This window comes from Rhipicephalus microplus, unplaced genomic scaffold, assembly GCF_043290135.1.
Source record: "Rhipicephalus microplus isolate Deutch F79 unplaced genomic scaffold, USDA_Rmic scaffold_230, whole genome shotgun sequence".
Classification (NCBI taxonomy): Eukaryota; Metazoa; Arthropoda; class Arachnida; order Ixodida; family Ixodidae; genus Rhipicephalus; species Rhipicephalus microplus.
In genome coordinates this window covers 27,501-37,500 of record NW_027464801.1, presented here as the reverse complement: position 1 = coordinate 37,500, position 10,000 = coordinate 27,501, and the positions used below count along the sequence as shown (strand labels likewise).

Here is a 10,000-nt window from a genome sequence, read left to right as displayed (position 1 = left end):
ACCGCACACCAAAATGCCGATCCGGCTGCCTACTTTAGCCAACAGGTGGAGCCAGGCGCGCCGTACTTGCGCGGCACTTCCCACGTCCACCGAAGTCGGTGCCAAGGACCACTTTCGGCGCCGGAGCCGCGTACGAGCCTACTCGAGGCGGAAGAACGAAGCCAGCAAGGGCCTGGCCGCAAGTGCGTTCAATTGTCGGGACGTCCAAGTCCCTCGTTCTTCCGTGCTTCCTCTTTCGGCAAGTCGTTGCGGCACCTTCCCAAAGCGCGCAGACCCGCTAATCGCGACGAGCGCGACGTGGCCGTGCCGCCTTTCCCTCGGCAGCAAGCAAAACGCCTGGCAACGTCGACGCTCCCCTAACCGCGATCTCGCACCGTGTTTCGTGTGGCGAATTCAAAAGCCGGCCGGCGCTGCTGCAACCATTACGGTCGGTACGCATACGCCGCGGAGGGCGGGACGGTCATCGGAGCGTGCGGTTCCTCCATCGAGTACTGCGCACCTCGGCCGTCGCATCGCCGTGCCATGACCGGCCGCGCGTCAACGCGAACCGGTGCCAGCGAGATCCCTCGCCTGCAAGAACCGACCGGCAGCCTCCGTCACCCGAGGACGCGGAGGCGCTTGCCGCGGACGGCGGGACGGTATGCACTGGTGCACAGCGGACCCGTCACATCGCCAGTTCCTTGACCGACCGCCGACGCTTGTGCCGTTCCTCTCGTACTTGGCAGTCGCCGCGCGATTGTCGGGTCTCGTTCTTGCACGCTCGAACGGTCGGGAGGGCACTCGGCTGGCGTTTCGGGAACGCGCAGCCTCGCCTTCTACCGACGTAACCACGACTCGCCGTTCGCGCTCCGCCGCTCCTGTTTACAGTACTAGGCGGTCCCGCAGCGGTCGGGTCGCGCATTTCGAGCGCTTCGAGCCACGGTGCAGTGGCGGGTCGAAAGCCGACCTATGAGTGCGTTGCGCCGTTTGTACCCGCGTCCGCCACCTGGCCGACCGTCCAAGGTCGCGGTGTTGGCGTCCGCTGGGCGCAACAATTTGTCACGGGGTGCCGCTCCACATTCAGGCAGCCCCGTGGGGAAAAGCCGACCCCGCGTCCAAACGGGGTCAGCGGCAGAAAGTGTCGGGCGCAGACGCAGCTGAGGCGCTCACCCTTCACAATCCGTTAATGATCCTTCCGCAGGTTCACCTACGGAAACCTTGTTACGACTTTTACTTCCTCTAAATGATCAAGTTTGGTCATCTTTCCAACAGACCGGCGCAACCGAAAGGCCGCGCCGGACATCGGTCCGAAGACCTCACTAAATCATTCAATCGGTAGTAGCGACGGGCGGTGTGTACAAAGGGCAGGGACGTAATCAACGCGAGCTTATGACTCGCGCTTACTGGGAATTCCTCGTTCAAGGGGAACAATTGCAAGCCCCTATCCCAATCACGAAAGAAGTTCCACGGGTTACCCAGTCTTTTCAGACAGGGATAAAGACACGCTGCTTCCTTCAGTGTAGCGCGCGTGCGGCCCCGGACATCTAAGGGCATCACAGACCTGTTATTGCTCTGTTTCGTGCGGCTAGGAGCCGCTTGTCCCTCTAAGAAGGTTGTAAGGTGCTGGGAACCCCGCACCTATTTAATAGGCTAGAGTCTCGTTCGTTATCGGAATTAACCAGACAAATCGCTCCACCAACTAAGAACGGCCATGCACCACCATCCACCGAATCAAGAAAGAGCTCTCAATCTGTCAATCCTCCCAGTGTCCGGGCCGGGTAAGTTTTCCCGTGTTGAGTCAAATTAAGCCGCAGGCTCCACTCCTGGTGGTGCCCTTCCGTCAATTCCTTTAAGTTTCAGCTTTGCAACCATACTTCCCCCGGAACCCAAATACTTTGGTTTCCCGGAAGCTGCCCGCCGAGTCATTTGAGTAACTCAGGCGGATCGCTGGTTGGCATCGTTTATGGTCAGAACTAGGGCGGTATCTGATCGCCTTCGAACCTCTGACTTTCGTTCTTGATCAATGAAAACATTCTTGGCAAATGCTTTCGCAGTAGTTCGTCTTGCGACGGTCCAAGAATTTCACCTCTAGCGCCGCAATACGAATGCCCCCGTCCGTCCCTCTTAATCATTACCTCGTATTCCAAAAACCAACAGAACAGAAACGAGGTCTTGTTCTATTATTCCATGCAAGTTTATTCAGGCGACTCGCCTGCGTTGAGCACTCTAATTTTTTCAAAGTAAAAGCACCGGCCATCTCGAGGCACACAATGAAGTGCACCAAGAAAGAACCGGCATGATGTTCAGTCCGAGCCGTCGCATCGGGTAGATGCACTACTCGTCTGGAACTGAGATCCAACTACGAGCTTTTTAACCGCAGCAGCTTTAGTATACGCTATTGGAGCTGGAATTACCGCGGCTGCTGGCACCAGACTTGCCCTCCAATTGATCCTCGTTAAAGGATTTAGAGTGTACTCATTTCAATTACGGGGCCTCAAAAGAGTCCCGTATTGTTATTTTTCGTCACTACCTCCCCGTGCCGGGAGTGGGTAATTTGCGCGCCTGCTGCCTTCCTTGGATGTGGTAGCCGTTTCTCAGGCTCCCTCTCCGGAATCGAACCCTGATTCTCCGTTACCCGTAACAACCATGGTAAGCAAGTAACCTACCATCGAAAGTTGATAAGGCAGACACTTGAAAGAAACGTCGCCGGCTCGTGGCCATGCGATCAGCACAAAGTTATCCAGAGTCACCACACAATACGGGCCGAAACCCGATCGATCTTGGTCTAATAAAAGCACCCGTTACCCAAAGGGCTCCAGGCTCACTGCATGTATTAGCTCTAGAATTGCCACAGTTATCCAAGTAGGAAGAAACGATCTAAGGAACCATAACTGATTTAATGAGCCATTCGCGGTTTCGCCTTATTTCGGCATGTACTTAGACATGCATGGCTTAATCTTTGAGACAAGCATATGATTACTGGCAGGATCAACCAGGTAATCGTTCGACTGCGCGTCCGTCCTCGCCCTCGGCGGGCCGGACGCAGTCTGTGTGCGGCGGAGGCCACCTTCAGGCGCCCCAACACGCTTATTTTGCACTCCGAGATGACGGCGTTCGAGCTCGCTACGGCACAACCTTCCCGAAAGACGAGTGGGAGCCGTGCGGCAAGAAGCACGTTCATGCTCGCTCTTTTTCGTTGCATCGACTCGGTCGCGCCGTGCGGGTTGCCCAAGCCCGCTGCACTGTCGGTGGACCGGCCGGAACTAGCAACGGAGCCGAGACTGCAAAGCCGCCAGACGACGGGTCACGCCCGCGTCTTCGGCGCTTTCGCATCTGAATCGCCCGAGGACGACACGGAACACACCTCGATATCGTGGTAAAACGGCACCGTCCGACAACCAGCCCCTAACGCATCAAGCGGATGAGGCTGCAGACGACTGCCGTGGATTCCCCTGGAGCAGACCCGAGGACACGCTTGACGAGGCCGAAGCCCGCCGCATATCAGACACCCGGTCGCTTTCGCGTACGCCGCTCACGAGAACCCCCACATAATAGCAGCGATAAGTACCCAGACCTCCTTGGGCCCTAATACGAGCGTACTCGAGAAAATTTCACCGCGGGTGTGCCCCGAAACGTGTGGCATGTTGAGCGTGCCACAAGTCTACGTCGCTCTCAAACCCGCCGAGGTCGTAGAATTTGCGACCCTACTCACGAAATTCCCACCGAGGATACGGCCGCAAACGTACCGCACCTTGGGTAGGCCACGAGTTTGTGCAACACTACGCTGACGGCACAGCACCGAGGTCGTGCGCGCACGCACGGGAAAATTCCGCCGCGGTTTCTGCCGAAAACGTGAGGCACCACGACTCTCCGCAAGTTCGCGTCGACTGCGAAAGACCGAAGTCGTGAACGACGTGTCCGCTACTCGCCGCCGACACGCTGGACACCAAACGTACAACGACTCGACGGCGTCGTAGAGGCCCACGACGCGGTTTTCCTTAACGACGTCTCGGCGTGGCACCGACAGGTTAGAACGGCCGACCAACGTTCCCTGTCCGCCGTTCGGCTCAGTCGAAGGGCTCGGCGACTTCGGCAACGCTGCGAAGCCGCACGGTGACGCACGCCATGTCCCCATTTTTTTTTTTCTTTCTGCGTCTGCCGGGGTGCCCCTATAATAGCAGCGATAAGCACCCAGACCGCCGTGGGTCGCTCGCCCCGGCTGACGTGGTTTTTCGTACTCCTGCGGCGGTCGCCGTCAAGCACGTCCAAATACGCTACTTTCGTGGGCGCATTCACGCTCTTTCGCTTCGCCGGAGTGCCAGCACTCACTCTGCCAAAAACGGCGAACATCCGAGCGGCGGTTCCCACTTTTGCGTCGGCGTCGCAAACCCCGCCCCGGCAGACGAGGTTTGCCGTACTCGTGCGACGGTGGCCGGCGGGCACGTCGAAAGACGCCGATATCGTGCGCGAATTGGCGCACCTTGGCTTCACCGGAGTGCCGCCACTGACTCCTCCAAAAACGGCGAAGATCCGAGCGGCGCTTCCCACTTTCGCATCGGCGTCCCGAACTCCGCCCCGGCTGACGCGGTTTACCGTACTCGTGCGACGGTCGCCGGCGAGCACGTGGAAAGACGCCGATATCGTGCCCGAATCGGCTCCGTTCGGCTTCGCCGGAGTGCCAGCACTGGCTCGGCGAAAGACGACGAACATCCGAGCGACGGTTCTCACTATTGCGTACGCGTCGCAAACCCCGCCCCGGCAGACGCACTTTGCCGTACTCGTGCGACGGTCGCCGGCGAGCACGTAGAAAGACGCCGATATCGTGCCGGAATCGGCCCCGTTTGGCTTCGCCGGAGTGCCAGCACTCACTCGGCCACAAACGGCGAACATCCGAGCGGCGGTTCCCACTTAGCCGTCGGCGTCCCGAACTCCGCCCCGGCAGACGCGGTTGCCGAGCTCGTGCGACTAGCGACCGCGAAGCCGTCTCGCGACGCCGCTTTCGTGCGCGGCTCCCACTGCGACCTGGGTCACCCGAGGTCGACGAGCAAAAAAGAATGTCGAAAAAAATTTTTTTTTTTTTTGCGTCTGCCGGGGTGCCCCTATAATAGCAGCGATAAGCACCCAGACCGCCATGGGTCGCTCGCCCCGGCTGACGTGGTTTTTCGTTTTCCTGCGGTGGTCGTCGTCAAGCACGTCCAAACACGCCACTTTCGTGGGCGCATTCGCGCTCTTTCGCTTCGCCGGAGTGCCAGCACTCACTCTGCCAAAAACGGCCAACATCCGAGCGGCGGTTCCCACTTTTGCGTCGGCGTCGTAAACCCCGCCCCGGCAGACGCGGTTTGCCCTACTCGTGCGACGGTCGCCGGCGAGCGCGTCGAAAGACGCCGATATCGTGCGCTAATTGGCGCTCCTTGGCTTCTCCGGAGTGCCGCCACTCACTCCTCCAAAAACGGCGAAGATCCGAGCGGCGTTCTCCACTTTCGCATCGGCGTCCCGAACTCCGCCCGGGCTGACGCGGTTTACCGTACTCGTGCGACGGTCGCCGGCGGGCACGTCGAAAGACGCCGATATCGTGCCGTAATCGGCCCCGTTTGGCTTCGCCCGTGTGCCAGCACTCACTCGGCCAAAAACGGCGAACATCCGAGCAGCGTTTCCCACTTTCGCATCGGCGTCCCGAAGCCCGCCCCGGCAGACGCGGTTTGCCCTACTCGAGCGACGGTCGCCGGCGATCACGTCGAAAGGCGCCGAATTCGTGCACGAATCGATGCTTCTTGGTCTCGCAGGAGGGCCGCCACTCACTCCTGCAAAAACGGCGAAGATCCGAGTTGCGCTTCCCACTTTTTCGTCGGCGTCCCGAACTACGCCCCGGCTGACGCGGTTTACCGTACTCGTGCGACGGTCGCCGGCGGGCACTTCAAAATACGCCGATTTCGTGGGCGCATTCACGCTGTTTCGCTTCCCCGGAGTGCCAACACTCACTCTGCCGAAAGCGGCGATCATCCGAGCGGCGGTTCCCACTTTTGCGTCGGCTTCGCAAACGGCGCCCCGGCAGACGCGCTCGTGCGACGTACTCGTGCGACGGTCGCCGGCGAGCACGTCGAAAGACGCCGATATCGTGCTCGAATCGACCCCGTTTCGCTTCGCCGGAGTGCTGCCAGTCACGGCGCAGAAAACGGCGAACAAGTGTTTTTTTTTTTTTCCTAGAATTTGTGTTATAGAAGGCACATTTGATATCGGACGATAATTTTCAACTTTATCACGCGCACCGATTTTCGTGTAGAGGTTTGCAAGTTTATGGGAATTTCTCCACTTGGAATAATGCGATTTAGTAGTACTACGAGAACTTCATGGATGTACTCAAGGGTACGGGGCAAGTCAGTTACGTCAACACCTGCAGATTTTTTACACTTCAAACTGAAAATTGTTGGTTGTGAGTCCTCGTGTGATATTAAAGGCCGATTCGCTAACACATAGAACAAAGAAAGAAAGGAAGAAAAAACGCCCGCGCTCGCTCAAGAAACCTGGGTTCGCAACAAGTGGCAACAACAAGCAACCGAGCGAGTGCGCCAAAACCCGTGGCGGCCGAACAAACGCGAAGTCCCAACCGCGTCAGCCGGGGCGGCACGGGACAGGAAAAATCACTTCAGCCGGGGCGGCGGGGCACCGAATAAACCTCGTCACCTCGTCGCAGGATAAAAGAGGAAACAAAAAGTCTAAACAGCGTCTGCTGGAGCGAATGCGTAATAAAACAACAACAACAACAAAAAAAAAAAACACCCGCGCTCAAGAAGTCTGCAATCACCACAAAAGGCGACTGTGACCGAGCAGCGTCAGCCGGGGCCGTGCGGAAACGGAAAAACCGCGACTACCGGGGCGTCGAGGCACCGAAAAATCCACTTCAGCCGCGGCGAAAAAAAAAAACAAAAAGAAAGACGGAGGGGGGGGGGGGAACCACGTCTGCCGGGGCGAAGGAAAAAAAAAAACGCGTCTGCCGGGGCGAGCCCGGGTGCGGCACCACCGGGAAAACTGTGGCAAACAGACATGGCGATCGAGTGAGTGGGCCGCCAGCCAGGCTCAGCCAAAAAGTGCAAAGTCCGAACTGCGTCAGCCGGGGCGGCAAAAACCACGTCAGCCGGGGCGGCGCAAAAAACCGCGTCTGCCGGGGCGGCACGAAACCGCGTCAGCCGGGGCGGCGCGAAAACTGCGTCAGCCGGGGCGAAAGAAAAAAAAAAAAAAACGCGTCTGCCGGGGCGAGCCCGGGTGCGGCACCACCGGGAAAACTGTGGCAAACAGACATGGCGATCGAGTGAGTGGGCCGCCAGCCAGGCACAGCCGAAAAGTGCAAAGTCCGAACCGTGTCAGCCGGGGCGGCAAAAAACCGCGTCAGCCGGGGCGGCGCAAAAAACCGCGTCTGCCGGGGCGGCACGAAACCGCGTCAGCCGGGGCGGCGCGAAAACTGCGTCAGCCGGGGCGAGCCCGGGTGCGGCACCACCGGGAAAACTGTGGCAAACAGACATGGCGATCGAGTGAGTGGGCCGCCAGCCAGGCTCAGCCAAAAAGTGCCAAGTCCGAACTGCGTCAGCCGGGGCGGCAAAAAACCGCGTCAGCCGGGGCGGCGCAAAAAACCGCGTCTGCCGGGGCGGCGCGAAAACCGCGTCTGCCGGGGCGGCGCGAAAACTGCGTCAGCCGGGGCGAAAGAAAAAAAAAACGCGTCTGCCGGGGCGAGCCCGGGTGCGGCACCACCGGGAAAACTGTGGCAAACAGACATGGCGATCGAGTGAGTGGGCCGCCAGCAAGGCTCAGCCAAAAAGTGCTAAGTCCGAACTGCGTCAGCTGGGGCGGCAAAAAACCGCGTCTGCCGGGGCGGCACGAAACCGCGTCAGCCGGGGCGGCGCGAAAACCGCGTCTGCCGGGGCGGCACGAAACCGCGTCAGCCGGGGCGGCGCGAAAACTGCGTCAGCCGGGGCGAGCCCGGGTGCGGCACCACCGGGAAAACTGTGGCAAACAGACATGGCGATCGAGTGAGTGGGCCGCCAGCCAGGCACAGCCGAAAAGTGCTAAGTCCGAACTGCGTCAGCCGGGGCGGCAAAAACCGCGTCAGCCGGGGCGGCGCGAAAACCGCGTCTGCCGGGGCGGCACGAAACCGCGTCAGCCGGGGCGGCGCGAAAACTGCGTCAGCCGGGGCGAGCCCGGGTGCGGCACCACCGGGAAAACTGTGGCTAACAGACATGGCGATCGAGTGAGTGGGCCACCAGCCAGGCTCAGCCAAAAAGTGCTAAGTCCGAACTGCGTCAGCCGGGGCGGCAAAAACCGCGTCAGCCGGGGCGGCGCAAAAAACCGCGTCTGCCGGGGCGGCACGAAACCGCGTCAGCCGGGGCGGCGCGAAAACTGCGTCAGCCGGGGCGAAAGAAAAAAAAAAAAACGCGTCTGCCGGGGCGAGCCCGGGTGCGGCACCACCGGGAAAACTGTGGCAAACAGACATGGCGATCGAGTGAGTGGGCCGCCAGCCAGGCACAGCCGAAAAGTGCCAAGTCCGAACTGCGTCAGCCGGGGCGGCAAAAAACCGCGTCAGCCGGGGCGGCGCAAAAAACCGCGTCTGCCGGGGCGGCACGAAACCGCGTCAGCCGGGGCGGCGCGAAAACTGCGTCAGCCGGGGCGAGCCCGGGTGCGGCACCACCGGGAAAACTGTGGCAAACAGACATGGCGATCGAGTGAGTGGGCCGCCAGCCAGGCTCAGCCAAAAAGTGCCAAGTCCGAACTGCGTCAGCCGGGGCGGCGCAAAAAACCGCGTCTGCCGGGGCGGCGCGAAAACCGCGTCTGCCGGGGCGGCGCGAAAACTGCGTCAGCCGGGGCGAAAGAAAAAAAAAACGCGTCTGCCGGGGCGAGCCCGGGTGCGGCACCACCGGGAAAACTGTGGCAAACAGACATGGCGATCGAGTGAGTGGGCCGCCAGCAAGGCTCAGCCAAAAAGTGCCAAGTCCGAACTGCGTCAGCCGGGGCGGCAAAAAACCGCGTCTGCCGGGGCGGCACGAAACCGCGTCAGCCGGGGCGGCGCGAAAACCGCGTCTGCCGGGGCGGCACGAAACCGCGTCAGCCGGGGCGAGCCCGGGTGCGGCACCACCGGGAAAACTGTGGCAAACAGACATGGCGATCGAGTGAGTGGGCCGCCAGCCAGGCACAGCCGAAAAGTGCTAAGTCCGAACTGCGTCAGCCGGGGCGGCAAAAACCGCGTCAGCCGGGGCGGCGCAAAAACCGCGTCTGCCGGGGCGAATGCAAAAAAAACAAAGAAAAAAGCCCGCGCTTAATCAAAAGAAAACAAAGAAAAAAGCTTGCGCTTAATCAAAAGAAAACAAACAAAAAAAGTTCGCGCTTAAGCCTGGCGGTGGAACCACCGGGGCAAACAGACCTGGCGATCGAGTGAGTGGGCCGCCAGCCGGGGTGAGCCAAAAAGTGCAAAGTCGGAACCGCGTCAGCCGGGGCGGCGCGAAAACCGCGTCAGCCGGGGCGGCGCAAAAACTGCGTCAGCCGGGGCGGCACGGAAAAACGAAAACCGCGTCAGCCGGGGCGGCACGGAAAAACGAAAACCACGTCAGCCGGGGCGACATCAAAATGAGGAAAAAAAAAAAACTGCCTTAGGACACCTGCGTACACTTTCATGCGTTTGGGCATATCTCTCTGTAACACGCGCGCCCCTCGTTACGCGCGGCACTCTGTTTTCTCCGACACCCATATTTCGGCGGCATGTGGCACGCGCGCCCGTCCCTACGCACGGCACACCGCAGTGCTTTCTCGATATTTTTCTTTTCCTCCAACACCGTCATCTATAGGCTTTTAGTGACCTGTTGCTCGTGGCAAAAGTTCGCTAGCTCTGACACCTCTTGCATGCGCACCGTTTTTGCGCACGGTGCTATGCCGCAAAGCACGGCAGTCGCATGCGTTTCTCTCAGGCACCTCTTTTTTGACACAACGCTGTGGTGCTTAGAAACACACCCGCCGCTTTTGCGCACAGAACTCCACCGTA

The 10,000-nt window shown here is 60.0% G+C and overlaps 1 non-coding gene across 1 annotated transcript; it reads right to left on the bottom strand.

Moving 5' to 3' along the window:
- Positions 1 to 1,163: 1,163 nt before the first annotated feature.
- LOC142792631 (small subunit ribosomal RNA) lies at positions 1,164 to 2,978 on the bottom strand. The gene has a single exon (XR_012891084.1). It is a non-coding gene; the product is annotated as a small subunit ribosomal RNA (ribosomal RNA).
- Positions 2,979 to 10,000: the final 7,022 nt, after the last annotated feature.